Source organism: Lissotriton helveticus, chromosome 1_1 (assembly GCF_964261635.1).
Source record: "Lissotriton helveticus chromosome 1_1, aLisHel1.1, whole genome shotgun sequence".
Taxonomy (NCBI): Eukaryota; Metazoa; Chordata; class Amphibia; order Caudata; family Salamandridae; genus Lissotriton; species Lissotriton helveticus.
Window position 1 is genome coordinate 538,469,515 of NC_136057.1, and position 14,692 is coordinate 538,484,206.

Genomic DNA, 14,692 nt, shown 5'->3' on the forward strand with positions numbered 1-14,692 from the left:
GGACAAATGTAGGTTCTGAATTCTGGCTGTTCCCCTTCACCTCACGCATTCTTGACTGAAACCTGACCAACACCACCTCGGGACCTGACAACGCTATCGCCATTCCCCAAGTATACAAAATCTCCCAGAAGGACCGCCCCACCTGCCCTGTGGGGTTTCAGGAGGGGGAGCGGGGGTGAATAGCCATCGTCCACAAATCCACCCTCCGGCTAAATAAATTCCCCGACTAGCCCACAGACCTGATGGAACACCTACACTTCAAGATACAGGCCAGCCCTACCATCTACGACCCCCCGGACCATTTACCAACTCCATCACAGACACCATCACCGCACAGACCAATGCGTCCACCAACTACACCTTGCTGGGGGACCTCAAATTCCACATCGACAACCAACAAGAGCCCAACACCACATCCCTTCTGGACAACCTCCACAACACAGGACTCCGCCAGATCATGACTGAACCCACGCACTCAGCAGGATACCCTCGACCCCATCTTCACAACAAGAAACTCCATCACTTTCAGCCACCCCACTGAACTCCCGTGGACAGACCATCGCTGCATCCACTTCACCTTCAGAACACCCACCATCCACAGAACCCAGCACCTGCACCCACGAAGTAATTAGACTAAAATCATGGACGACCAGCTCACCTCCTCATGTGGCAACCTCATACGAACCATCGCGGACGACGCGATGAAATACCACAGCCCGAACCCTGCACAGATGGATCTCTGACAGCGCCAACACCATAGCCCCCCCTCAAGAAGAACACCACCATACACGCCAGGAAAGGTAGCTGGTTTACCACCGAACTCCGACAGTCCACATGCACATGTCACCGCCTCAAAAAGGCCTGTAGGAACTCCAAATCTACAGAAGCCCACATCAACTTCAGAGTCGCCACCAACACCCACCACAAACTCATCAGAAATACGAGAAAGAAAGCGATCAAAGACAGAATCTCCACGCAAGCTCACAACAGCAAAGATCATCATCAAGGAGCTCGCCCAACCCACCAGCAAGTCTACAGACATCCCTCCCTCAAAAGACCTCTCTGACAAACACCTTCTTCCACTACAAAATCAAGAACATTTACGACAATTTTGACGAAGACAGCCAACACACAGAACCCTCACCACCCACCCGACACCTTGAAGCCAACGATGGACAGCCCTCACCACCGAAGACACATAGAAGACGATGAAGTCAATCCACTCCGGGGCCCCCACGGACCCCTGCCCCCACGACATCTTCAACAGAGCCACAGACACCATCGCACCCATGCTTCAGCACACCATAAACCACTCCATTGTGAACACCACCTTCCCCTACGACTGGAAGCACACCAAGATAGACACACTCTTAAAGAAACCCTCAGCGGACCCCACCGACCTCAAGAACTACAGACCCACCTCCCTGCTCCCGTTCCCAGCGAAAGTCATTGAGTAAGCCATCAACAGGCAACCCGCCACCTTCATCGAAGAGCACAACATCCTCGACTCCTCCATCCTCCTCGCCGCAACAGACGACTTACGCTCCCTCCTGGACAGAGGAGAGACAGTAGCCTTCATCCTCTTCGACCTCTCAGCGGCCTTAGACACAGTCTCTCACTGCACCCCAACACACAGACTTCACGAAGCAGGGATCCGGGACAAGGCCCTCGACTGGATCCGCTCATTCCTCTCCAGTAGAACACAGCGGGTCAGACTCCCTCCCTTCCTCTCAGAGTACCCCAAGGATCCTCCCTCAGCCCCACGCTGTTCAACGTCTACATGGCTCTGTTCGCCCCCATCGTCAGACCCCTCAATATTGTTTCAAACGCAGACGGCACCAAACTCATCTTCTTCCTATCCAACTAACCAAACGCAGCCAAACACAACTTTCAAGAAGGCATAGAAGCATTCGCCAAATGGATGAAGAGCAGCGGTCTACAACTAAACACTGACAAAACGGAAGTACTCATCATGGGCCCACACCAGATGCCTGGAACAACACCTGGTGGCCCCCTGCCCTCGGAAGCTCGCCCACCCCCACAGACCATGCATGCAACCTCGGAATCATCCTGGACTCCGAACTCAAAATGGAAGGCCAGATCAACTCCATTGCATCCTCCTGCTTCCACACTCTCCGCCTCCTACGCAAGACCTTCAAATGGATCCCCCTCGAACACAGAAAGACTCGCAACCTTGTCACCAGCAGACTGGACTACGGCAATGCACTATGCCGGAATCAACAAAAAACTCAACGCAAGCTACAAAACATCCAGAACGCCTCCACCAGACTAATCCTCAACTTGCCACGACACTGCCACATCTCCCAGCACCTGTGCACATTCCACTGGCTCCCTCTCGAGGCAAGAATCGCCTCAAAATTCTCAGCCACGCACACAAAGCCTCCACAACACCGGACAAGCATACCTGAACAGCCAACTCAAATTCCACGCACCCCAAAGGACCCTACGATCAGCCCAGCTCTCCCACGCCACCGCCCCAGGAAGTCCAGATCGGGAGGCTGCTCTTTCTCCTTCCTCGCGGCAGAGCCTGGAACGCCCTCCCGCTCCACCTCGGACAGACATCACTCCCCATCTTCATGAGAGACCTCAAGACATGGCTATTCGATAGACCTCCTTTTTCCTGCACCTTCCCTCCACCCCAGCGCCTTGAGACCCTTACGGGCGACTAATTGCGCTTAACAAACCTGGGCTTGATTGATTAATTGACTGTAGAGTGTGCAGATTAACTACACACCAAAAAAGCAGCAAGGGAGTTGAACACTGAAGCCTCTACCAGGCTCACTCACTTCTCGGTCTAATGCATGGAGCTGTCTCCATGGAAACTGCCAACACCAACTGCAGCTAAAAATTGAAGAAACTATGTAGAGCTAGATAATTCCTGCTTGGTGAGCGATCACTACGAAGCCTAATTGGCCTCTTCTAAACCTTCTTACTTTTCATTTTCTTTCAGTTCCTTGAATGCGCGCTAGGTGCTGGAAGTTGCCTGGCTCCTGTGTCACTTGACTTTTATTTTTCCCTCCACTTCATCATCTGTTCCTTGTAAGCGCACTAGGTGCTGGGAGGTACCTGCCTCCCCTCCCCTCTCCTGCAGTAGGGTGCAGCAGCCAGGGCGGCTGACTCTGGAACACAGGGGTTCAATCCCCAGCTGCAGGATAGCCCAGGACCTTGTGACTCTGGGCAATAGCTCGCTTAATATTCCTGACAGCCCCCAGCGCGGGGACACCTCTCTGGAGGCAGCTGAGCACTTTACAAACGCAGGTACTATCGCACTATTGTATTTTTAAAATACTTAGTCTCACCTTGTGCTTCCTGCCGCTGAGCTACAGCGCAGGCTGGCTTCCTTACCTGCATGACTGCCGCGTTGCTCAGCTGCCTCCCCTCTCCGGAGACGGACTTGTAGCCACGCCTCTAGAGGTGGGCTACAAATTCATGCCAGCTGCGCGGACAGAGTGGATTCCTATTTGGTGAGCCTAATTGGCATTTTTTAAACCTTCTTTTTGTTTTCTTTCAGTTCTTTGTAGGCGTGCTGTGAGTTGCCTGGATCCTGTGTCACTTAACTTATTTTGCCCTACACTTTATCCTCAGTTCCTTGTAGGTGCACTAGGCACTGGGAGGTGCCTGCCTCCCCTGCATTTTGGCACTATCATATTTTTAAAATAGTCTTACCTTGTGCTTCCTGCCGCTGAGCTGCAGTGCAGGCTTGCTTCCTTCCTTCCTTCCCTGCCCGACTGCCGCTTTGCTAAGCTGCCTCCCATCACCGGAGTCGTAGCCACGCCCCTAGAGGCGGGCTACAAATTCATGGCAACTGTGCAGCCAAAGGCAAGCCCATCTGCGCCAGTCCGTGCCTGGATGGCGCAAGGACCCCAGCTTCATACAACATCCAGTCCGCCGCCAAAAGGCAGGAAGACATGTCCACTATTGCTAAAACACTCTAAACACTCTACTAAACTGTAATTGTCCTCTGAGAGACATGTGCGCCCACACTTTTTTGGCCACTATAGGTGTGGCAGGGTATACTCAGACATGAGTCCCTTGCTCACTGCTCCATCAGGATTCAAGCAAGCCGGGCCGACGACGCCTGAAATGGCAGAAACCGGTCCCCGGAAGCTTGTCTCCTTTCTGGTGAAGAATTGGCTTGGTAGTTTGGTCTGCCCTGTTCCCATGATGCACTGGGCCAGGGACAGACTAATTTGCATATAGCCAGGTTCTGAGCTGGGATGGGGCAGTGAGCTAAATAACGGTGATGGATCAAGCGCTGATCTTTGGACTGGGTAAGAGTGGTCTGCTTAATTCAGACACTCTGTTCATCACCACCCCCTTTTCTGAATCACACTTTAAACCTGTCACAAAATGTTAATGGCTGCAGTAGGTGCGGTTGGGTTTAGGCGAAGCCCTCACTATGGCCTCTACTGGTAGGGCTTACCTATCCAACAACGGAAGGATGCAATGCCCATTACTCAACTGCCGCTCACTACCCAAACAAATTGGAAATAGCAGACCTTATATCTGAACTTCGGTCTTATGCTTTCTTCTTAACTGAGACCTGGCTAACAGAAGCTTCGACTCGTGGCATACTAATGAAGTGCCTCAAAACTATGCCATACTTTGCATTGACTGGCCCACTTTTAGCGGAGGACAGCTCTCGATAATCTTTAAAAACAATTTGCGCTGCCAGCTGCAATCTATTCACATTGCGAAATCTGAGGCCGCTTTCTTCAGCCTTACTTTAAATAGTAAGGTTACACTGACTGGATTCTTAACCTATCGTCGACCAGGATCAGCAAATACTTTTTTTTTTAAAGCCTAGCTGATACGATACCGAATTACACAGTCAGATATGCTAATTTTATAGTGCTAGGAAATCTCAATATTCATATAGATAACAAGGACTGCTCGATCACGAAAAACCTAATGGAAGATTGGAGTATCTTGGTACTTACCCAATTAGTTAATGCCCCCACACATGACCTGGGCCATATTTTGCATCCCATCTTTACGAATTCTCATTCTGTAAAAGTAGCCAAACCCATACGGGTAGCATGTCAGACCATCACTTGATTCCTTTTGGAGCTACGAAACCATTATGGGCAGAGATGTCGCTCCAAAAATCCACCTTGCATGGCTCGGATTATCCCCAACAAATTTACGATGGCCTTAAACTCCAATAGACGAACTCTTGCAAAATGTCCATCACAAATTGCTGCTGATGGTCAAACAGGGGATCTAGACATGCTTGACCCAAGTGCCACCTTTGACACGGTTTCTCATGGCCTGCTACTTGACTGACTACACAAGGCGGGTATAGGAAATCTGATCTTGGGCTGGCTGGCGAGCTTTCTGGAGAGTCACACTTCTATATAAGCTGCCATTGGCAGTTCTGTTGAGCAAACAGGGGGTTCAGGCGGTGTCATATGCAGAGGACACTTAGCTGATCACCTAATATACAGTTTAAGGGGTGGATTAATCTAGCATTAGACTCCTTAGCACCACCGTAGTCAATTACTAGCAGGTGGGCAAAACATTCAGCACCCTGGTTTTCAGAGGCATTCCAAGAAACTAAGATTGTCTAAAAAGTTAGAGCGAGTATAGCCCAAAGAATATAATGAACATCACAAATCTATTTATCTTGCAGCCTTGAAGAAATACCACAAGGATCTTAGGCAAGCCCAGGCAAACTACTATGCCCTACAAATTGAACACTCAATTTTTTTTTTTTACCAGGGAGCTTAGTAATCACCCTCCCCCCGCCCCACCCCCCTATCTACTGAGCGCTGAGATCAAATTGCAGTCTACTTTGTGAATAAAGTGAACAACATCTAAGCTTGAGAATGCTAGGACCTTTAAGAAGCCTCTGCCCTCGGGCCCTCAGTTAGACACTCTGGGAAAACTTCTTAACTTACAATCTATCTCAGAGATTGATACTCTCAGTCTAATGCTTAGAGTTAAATCCTGATCCCCCTTAGACCCTGCCTCCCCTGCTATCTTGGAAAAAGGCAGTGCCGTTATTGCTCCAGTACTAACAGAACTTTGCAATTTGTCTTTCTGCACTAGCTTAGTCCCGGAAGAAGGGAAGCATGCCATGGTCATTCCTTTGCTCAAAAAGCCAACCTTAGACCCATTACTACCTGAGAACTTAAGACCTATCTAATTACTTCCATATTTTGCAAAAGGGGGGAGAAGTTCGTCAACCAACAGTTAATGCAGTTTGTGGAGAAATACGGTCTCCTCCATGAGACAGTCTGGATTTAGAACACTCTTTAGCACAGAATCAGCGCTACTTCTAGCTTCAGACTCTATACGTAAAATTGCTGATGATGGTCAAACGGGGGCTCTAGTCATGCTTGACCTTAGTGCCGCCTTTTACACGGTTTCTCATGACCTGCTACTTGACAGACTACACCAGGCGGGTATAGGAAGTCTGGTCTTGGGCTGGCAGGCGAGCTTTCTGGAGGGTAGCACTTTTCAAACTACCCTGCAACCCCATGTCTAATCTATTCAACATCTGAAACAGGGGGTGCCTCAGGGCTCCGCCTTGAGACCGACCCAGTTTAAGCTATATATGCGGTCATTGGCAGATCGGTTGAGCAAACAGGGGGTTCAGGCGGTGTCATATGCAGATAACACGCAGCTGATCCTCACCTTTGCCCAGGACAATGGCAAAGCAGCAGAGGATTTTAAGCTCTGCATGGAGGACATGGCTAACTGGATGAAATACAGTTGCCTAAGGTTTAATTCTAGAAAAACTGACATTCTAGTTGTAGGAAAACAACCCTTCATCTGGTCCTCAAGGTGGTGGCCTATGTTGTTAGGATTTCCTCCCGCTCCAAGTGAGACATTTAAAAATCTTTGAGTTTAGTTTAACTTCACCCAATCCTTCTCCGATCAAATTTCAACTCTTACAAGTACCTGCTTCAGGATTTTAAAGATGCTGAAGAAAATCTCCGGGACTTATCCCGGACGATGTTAGCAAGACAGTGGTACAGGCGCTTGTGACATCTAGACTGAACTACTGTAATGTCCTATATCTGGGGTGACCAAAAAGGAGAGTGTGTGTGTGTGTGTATATATATATATATATATATATTCACAGAAAAAACCATAGGTTATAGACCATATATAGTTAGGAATTAGCATTTACAAAACCTTATTTTACTCACACAAAACCATTGAAATTCCATATATAGTTAGTTGCACTAACTATATATCGCGCACCCGCAATCCACTGCTGATGATGTCGCATATTACATCATTCATGACATGGTCAGTGACATCACTGATGACATCACTGATGACATCTCAAATGACATCACTGATGACATCACTGATGACATCTCATTTGACATCATTCTTGTGCTAATACGATAAACCTCTTCAGACTCTAATATAACCTTAGATACACTCAGTGTATACAGACACTCACACACTGTCACTCATCCATGGAGTTACTCACACACCTAGTCAGTCATGCAAAGAAACAATCTCACCTCCATTTCCTCAACTATACAGTTATACACACCTTACTTATTCAAACATATACTAACACATATTTACTCTTATACAATCCCTGATACAAGTTCACAATGATCCATACAGCCACTCACACATTCAGTGGCTCTCATGCACAGTTATTTATATATGCCAACTCTCACATGTACTGTGTTTTACATATGTACTTACTACGACATGTAGCATTGAGATATCCATTCACTCATCAATACACTCATGCACACAGTCAACCGCCCATGTAGCTTTTTCCACATGCACTCTTGAACTCATACACCTAGTGAATCAACTGCTCACACATCTATGCACAGAGTCACACACCTCCCAGCCACCCCCACACAAACTCAATCTCCCATAGAAATACTTGGGCAACCAATTAATAACACATATAGCCTCTCGTATAGCTAATGATCAACACATGCAGCAGTTTACATCACAACAGACATGATGCACAAATTAAGACAGTTTAGTCACTAACCCATGCATTCAGTGAGACACATTTAATCACTCACTCATACAGTCAGTCACGCACCTACTAAATCCTTCATCCAGACACTTATACATCCACTCATTCTTCAATATCTAAGACATATTTTAACTTTACAGAAACATACAGTCACTGGATGTTGTCATCAGTGATGTCATTTGAGATGTCATCAGTGATGTCATCAGTGATGTCACTGACCATGTCATGAATGATGTAATATGTGACATCATCAGCAGTGGATTGCGGGTGCGCGATATATAGTTAGTGCAACTAACTATATATGGAATTTCAATGGTTTTGTGTGAGTAAAATAAGGTTTTCTAAATGCTAATTCCTAACTATATATGGTCTATAACCTATGGTTTTTTCAGTGAATTTTCAAGGTTTTGTAAATGCTAATTCCTAACTATATATGGTCTATAACCTATGGTTTTTTCTGTGAATTTCATTGGTTTTTTAACAGCTAATATCTGTAGCTGTAAAATGTATTCTTCTTTAAATCCAAAAATATATTTTATATGTTTATGAATAATTTTTTTTTTAAATATTTTTTTTTCTTCGTTCCCGCTTCGCGAATCGGGAAGCTTCCCGTTAGCTGACCTTGATGCCGCGAAATAGACCGCGAGCCGGTAAACGTTTCTTTACCGCAAGTGCCGCGTTAGAAAACAACATCGTGACGCCTCCCGTCCGCATGACGTTTCACGTTGTCGCGTGATACGTCATATGACGTGCTACGTTAGCGAACTGGTACGCGAAGCGAGTCGCAAAGCGCAGGTTTCTGGAAGCAAACCGGGAGGCCCTGCAAAGCGCTTAACGTAAACACAGCAAGTCATGTGACTTGGTAATAACACTTTTCATTGGTTCATTTCACTTTTGGTTTCCTAATGATGTAAGACTAGGTCATATAATCTAAAATGAACACTTTTGATTGGTTGAGAACTCTTGTTTTTCCCAAATGATGAAAATCCCTCCTTCTTTCCTCACTCTGACTTTCATCATTGTGAGAGAAAGACCCTTTGTGATCACTGAGCAATGGCTTCTTTAGTAGCTTCAGCTGGTGCTTCCCCACCACCTCCACCACATCCAAGGAAGAGTGGACCACCTGCTCAAGTTGTAATTCAACAAGAAGAAGAAGAAGAGGAACAGGAGGACGAGCACGAAGAGAGGCAGTTTTTGCCTGAGCAGCCCAGGACGTCTCACCGGAAAGAAAACTTCATTTGGCAATTTTTTAAAATTCCCAAAGGTCAGAAAAAAGTAAATGCAAGATACGTAACTTGCCTTATATGTCAAGATAGACTGTCCAGAGGGACCGACAAAAAATACAGTTTCGGAAACTACACAATGCATCGCCATATGACTAGGTGGCATCCTAACAACTACAGTGCTGCACAGTTTCGGAACGACCTAGATAATCTCCCTATTATGGCCAGAAGATCTGTTGTACCGGAAGTAACGGGACCAGAGGGCAGGGAGATGGTGCCAAATATACAAATGAGATTTGGTGATGTAAAACACATCTGCGCATTTTGCGATGGATTCATTTCCTACGGAGAAAAAAAGCATCACTCTGATCAACAGAGCTATTGACTATCATATGCAAGTTTGTACGAAACGCCCAAAATAATAAATACTTCTTTTTTTGTTTTGTTGCTCCTGTTGAGCCCTTTACAATGAATCGTTTTCATTGCCCCCTCCAAGAAAAACCCAAAAAAATATAAAACTGTTCCGAAAAATTCAAAAACAGTAAAAAAATGTTCAGAAAAATAAAAAATAAAAAAGTTCTTTTCAGAACTACCTCCCCGTTATTAAAAAATTGGTACAATATTTGGAACTGTGCCAACCTCTATTTCTCTTAGTTCGCTTCCCAGTTCGCTCGCGGGTACGCGAACCGGAAGCGACCCAAAAACAGTAAGTATAAGGGAAGGAAACAGACACTTATGTTAAAAGAAAGACAGCTATAAGGGAGTAAACTAGAGATACCATTACCCGTAATCCACTGCTGATGATGTCACATATTACATCATTCATGACATGCTCAGTGACATCATCAGCAGAGGATTGCGGGTTTTTTGGCAACATGCCTTATCCACGGTTTAATAACGCTGCCTTTTGCTTTATATAAGTTTTCAAATTGTATGAAATATATACCAATAGGTCGTTATGAACCTTTAGGTAGTGCTTTTCTTCATGAGGTCTGGTCGCTTCCATACACATACAGATGTTTCAAAGATGATCAAGAAGTTTATCTGAATGGAGAGGAATGCACTGAGACGCCAGATCATTCACTAATGTGTAGGCACATACATTTACACGGTTCATGCAACAAACACCGACCAAATATGGCTTGCGTGTTGCAAGGCACGCCAGTTCCTGCTATCATCCCCACGTTCAAGTTGTTGGAAAATGGTAGTTATTTGATGCTCAATAATGAAGATTGTTCTGAGTTAATTAAAAGTATTCCTTTTATCGTAACAGTAAGTGAACGGGTTATTTGCTGCAGAAATGTTCTATTTCCTCCCACACATTAACATAGGGAGTTTTCAATCTGGCCACAAATACCAACCTTGAGACACGTTTCAACGGCATGGCAAGAATAAGAGCTCTTTTGTCTCAGAGAGAGGTGGCCTTGAGTTCGGCCCGTGAAACTTTCGTACTTCACATAGCGAACACCCATACAGAGGTGCAAAACCTTTTTCAATTAACATTTGCCTTTCAATTTCAGCAACATGTTTCCGACTATCTGTAACGCATCCTCCACAAAGTCCCTGGTGCACTTTTTTAAAGTTGTTACCAGTGGTCTCGTGACTTCATTTGAGAAAATCTTTGGAGTCATCCCTGCTTCCTTTCATTGTATTTTCTGCACTCTGGTTCGTGGATTGGCATTTTTACTTGCATTACCAGCGGACGCTCTTGTGCTTTTTTACATTTTTAAATATGGATGTCCCTCCTATGCAACCTCCGACCCTGCAGCTGCTGACACTGTTCCGCAATCGCATGCTAGAATATTATGGCACAATGCCGTTGGCGATATTAAGCACGGCATATGGATTATCTTTTCGGTTCTCCTACTTCACCTGTGTCCAGCCTGTATTTCACTGCCTGACCTGTGATTTCGATTGGGCCATTGATTTTTGTCTCTGCGGACCGGTTTCTCCTGACGTCGACTTTAATCAGCTGATGACTCCTATCATTACTCACGAGTTGGTTTGTCCTGGCGAAAGGATTATGGCTGTGGCATTGATGCATGGACTACTTGGTCCCTGGAATTTACTGGCGGCAGCACAGTCTTTCTTGGAACAGAGCTTTCTTGAAAACCCACCGAGCTGTCCTCTGATGGTGATAGAGGATACGGTGCTGGGAGAGCACGTATGTTCTTTTCCGCTTTTAAATTGGATGGCTGAACTGTTTTCGGATGAAGACGGTGACTTCCTATTGGAGGCTGTTGCAGCTTATTTTGCATACACAGTTATGTCATAGACCTTTTTCATGTTTGATATGCTGAGTACTAGCATTTCATTGACAATTCATTGACTTATTTGTCAAGTTTTTATTATTTACCTTGCCTATTGGCTTAAGACTCGATAAAGTACTTGGCTGTTTTATTTTTCTTTAGCATTAAATTTTCCTAGTTTTTAATGCTTTACCTTGCGGACCGTCCACATATAAACTTGCAATCTGCTCTCATGAGATGGCACTTCTATTATCTTATTCAGTTCGTTTCCGGATCATGAGGAGGTGTCATCTAGGTCCTGGATATCTTTACACCGTGTTAAGTTAGCATGGGCTCATTACCGGTTTAAACGCCATTTTTCCTTTTTTGCAACTTCTGCACACGACACTTAGTTGTTGCTTTAGCTTTCCACCTAGTAGTTCATCGTGGTTTACATGAGAATAATATGTTATTGGTCTACTATCTGCTTTACTTGTTAAACTATATCTGTAAAGTGAGTGCTAAAGTTTCAAGAACAACACGATACAGAATTGTTATGAGGTCTGATCTCCACGACTTCATACTCATAACATAAGTGCAACTTCTGCCAATTCTGGGCATGAGGCGGGTTTTATATTGCTTTGCCGAACACACATACACAACAGTTGATGCGGTTCACATGAAGAGAGAGCTGGTGTATGCTGATGTGATTCCTTCAAATCTAAGACACTAAAGTATGGGCACGCCCTAAACCAACACAAAGAGACCTTCTTAGCAAATAATATAATATGTGTATTAGGGAGGGTGAGATATAAGCAGCCGCGGGCCGTGGAGGGAGTTACGGTGGGGCAGGGAGGCGGGGAGGGGGAGAAGCAGGGTGGAGCCCTCTCTACCTTGCCCCTCCCCCTCCCCGCCTCCCTGCCCCACCGTAACTCCCTCCACGGCCCGCGGCTGCTTATAAGTGTTGCTAACTCTTATTCATTTACAGCATGTTAACATACTGTCACCATTCGCTTTTTATGTACTAGTAACTATGCTGGTAATTTTGCTACTGATAATATGTGTACTTTTATTATCTAAGGTACTACGCCTGAGAAGACGGCATTAGTAAATAAACATTTCAAATACACATCTGTTCTTCTTAACTCCATGTTCTGGTTTCTAAGAAATCTATAACGACCGACTGTTCATGAGTTCCACGTATCCTGAGGTACTATAAGTTCATATTCTGGATTATCTAAACATTGAGAGTTTGTTATATCCAATGTGACACTGTACCTAGCTTGCTAAATAGTTTTTGATTACTAACGTGAGTTTTGGGACACCCTAATTTGCCGAGGTTCCAATCCTCTGTCCACAGTTCTGTGTGAGAACAGAAACCCTGCGACAGGGGCACCCCCGACCCTTGCTGGAGCTTCATCACACTTGCGATACAACTCCAGCAATGCATTCGCCGAGGTTCCAATCCTCTGTCCACAGTTCTGTGTGAGAACAGAAACCCTGCGACAGGGGCACCCCCGACCCTTGCTGGAGCTTCATCACACTTGCGATACAACTCCAGCAATGCGCCACCTTTACGGCACAGATACATCACGCATCTGTGCTGTTTTTGCCCCATGATGCGCCGCATTGTAAATGCAGCACACCATAGGTGACGGAACAGCGGCACAGAATGACTAACACATCCCTGGTGATGCGCCAGTCATCATAAATGTATCCCTATGCTTCTTATCTTGTTAGAGATGAACCGCCATATGTATCATCAAAGTTATTTGCATTTCCTAAATAGCGAACTTTAAGGAATAAATAGCGATTCTTTACCATTCCTAGTTTGCGATGAGCTATTTGCTAATTAGCCGAATGTAGCCCAATGAAGCCCAATGTAGCCCAATGTAGCCCAAAGATGGCCGCCAGACACACAAAAAAACAAATGTAGCCCAAATATCAGCCAGATGTAGCCCAACTATAGCCCAGTGACAGAATGACCAATCAGCTTCGCAAACCTCCGTTACGCGAAGCGGAGCGCTGTTACAGATATATATCTTTTTTTGAACGTTAATTTCTCAAAATCCACTGGAGCACATATATTGAGACCTAGCAAAGGCACATCGGGCTACCAGTCCCTAATATTTTGCCAAGTTTCGTGCAAATCCATTCAGCCGTTCAATTATTATTATTATTATTTTTTTTTGCCCCGCGGGGCCCTTTTAAAACCTCCACATCAAACCCAGGGGATCAGCGAGGATCTACTATGCCCCCTTATAGTTATTTCCCCCTTTGTTTTGACCTCCTCTTGTCTCTCGATCCTACCGATATATATATATATATATATATATATATATATATATATATATATATATATATATATATATATTACCTACTGGCGGTCGCCAGTAGGTATATATAGTTAGGATTTTTTCTCTATGGGATTTTTGAAAATTCTATGTCTAATAACTTTGGCGTTTGTGGACGGAATTGGCTGAAATTTTCAGGAAAATGGCACATTTTGTTTCTGAGCAGCCCTTGAAAATTTGGGGGGGGGTTCGTCAAGGGGGGGCCGAGAAAAAAGGGGGGTCCCAAAACGTGTTTTTAACATTGAGTTTTCCATAGGGCGGTTGGCCTCACTTTTAGCCCGAACGGCTGAATGGATTTGCACGAAACTTGGCAAAATTGTAGGGACTGGTAGCCCGATGTGCCTTTTGTAGGTCTCAATATATGTGCTCCAGTGGATTTTGAGAAATTAACGTTTAAAAAAAGATATATATCTGTAACAGCGGACCTGGCAGCGTCCCAGGACGCGTACTTTTCGCGCAACGGAGCTTTGTGAAGCGAAGCTGATTGGTTCTCCGGCGTCTGTCAACATTCCAAAAAGTCCGTAGCGGCCGCCATCTTGTCTCTCGGTAGGATCGAGAGACAAGAGGAGGTCAAAACAAAGGGGGAAATAACTATAAGGGGGCATAGTAGATCCTCGCTGACCCCCTAGGTTTGATGTGGAGGTTTTAAAAGGGCCCCGCGGGGCAAAAAAAAATAATAATAATAATAAAACGGCTGAATGGATTTGCACGAAACTTGGCAAAATATTAGGGACTGGTAGCCCGATGTGCCTTTGCTAGGTCTCAATATATGTGCTCCAGTGGATTTTGAGAAATTAACGTTCAAAAAAAGATATATATCTGTAACAGCGCTCCGCTTCGCGTAACGGAGGTTTGCGAAGCTGATTGGTCATTCTGTCACTGGGCTATAGTTGGGCT

The 14,692-nt window shown here is 45.3% G+C and overlaps 1 protein-coding gene across 1 annotated transcript in view; it reads right to left on the bottom strand.

The window, feature by feature from the left end:
* Positions 1 to 14,692, bottom strand: part of STRAP (serine/threonine kinase receptor associated protein) — a 184,429-nt gene that overhangs the window by 103,508 nt on the left and 66,229 nt on the right. The window lies entirely within an intron of this gene.